Source organism: Morone saxatilis, unplaced genomic scaffold (genome assembly GCF_004916995.1).
Source record: "Morone saxatilis isolate NCDOM2014 unplaced genomic scaffold, NCSU_SB_2.0 Contig527, whole genome shotgun sequence".
NCBI classification, from domain to species: domain Eukaryota; kingdom Metazoa; phylum Chordata; class Actinopteri; family Moronidae; genus Morone; species Morone saxatilis.
Window position 1 is genome coordinate 1,202 of NW_023340126.1, and position 1,239 is coordinate 2,440.

The following is a 1,239-nucleotide window of genomic DNA, read 5'->3' on the forward strand; positions in this document are numbered from 1 at the left end:
CTGCAGGTTTCACAGCTTTCTACTCAGTGGTTTAGTTTGCATGTTCTTTCTAATACTGATCTTTCTGCATATGCTTCTTTATAGTCTTCACTTTTCAAATTAAATATATTAGTTTCACTCCAAGAGAAATTTCTCATTTATCCCAAATGTGGCATGAACATTAAAACATCATTAAAATAAATCTGTGGATTATGAGTCAATGTCGTTTTATTTCTGAAATATTCATTTTGAAAAACTCTTTTTTGATCATCTCCTTTTCATACCTAATATTATGTTTGTATAACTTTGTGACAATTTGATAGAAACTTACTAATTTTGAGAATGAAATTATTCAGTCATCATCATAATATTTTATATGAAGAATAATCCTTTAGAAGCTTTTCATTTAAGATTGTTTTCAGTACAAGAAAATGTTGTCAGGTGACTATGGTCCAACAAGGAATTAAAGTTTCCCAGCTAGCTCATAAAATACACTGAAAATAAGTGACAAGGATTGAAGTTTTAACTGTATAATGGAAAAACCATTAGTGAAGTTGTTTCAGTTATATTTAGATTCATGGGTTTCTGCTTGATGACTCTTGTGTTTCACTGGACCAGTTATTCTCTTTACCAACTCTCTGCACCTGCAGGAGGCTGTTTTCACTTTCACTCGTAATGAGGGAGTTTTGTACGGCTCTAAGATCACTGTGTGAACACATGGGCCATTATGATACTCTTACAGTAATAAACTGCTGCATCTTCAGCCTGAATTCCACTGATGGTCAAAGTGAAGTCAGAGCTGCTTCCACTGCCACTAAATCGAGCCTGGTGTTCCTGATTCACGTGTGCTGACAAGTTTTATTAGGAGCTTTTGGAGGCTGTCCAAATTTCTGTTGATACCAGTGCATACACATCAATACCGCTACATTTTCCAACAGCTTGGTTTTGTTTTACAGCTGATAGTGACAGTGGATCCTGGAGTAGATGTCTTTACTGGAGGTTGAGTCACAGTCACCTGACCGCTGCATCCTGCAGAAAAAACAAATCATTCATTTATCAGCAGAAAGAATGAGAGAAAAGGCAGCACATCATGTTTGAAATGTTGCTGAGTGAATGAACCTGTAAAAACAGCAGCAGGCCAGCGTCCAGATGAGGATGTGATGAGAATCATGGTGGTTGTGGTTTCTGCTGTGTTGACTGACAGATCTGAGTCCTGCAGTGTTTGAACTCACAGGACTATAAACCTTCTCAGTTCACTGG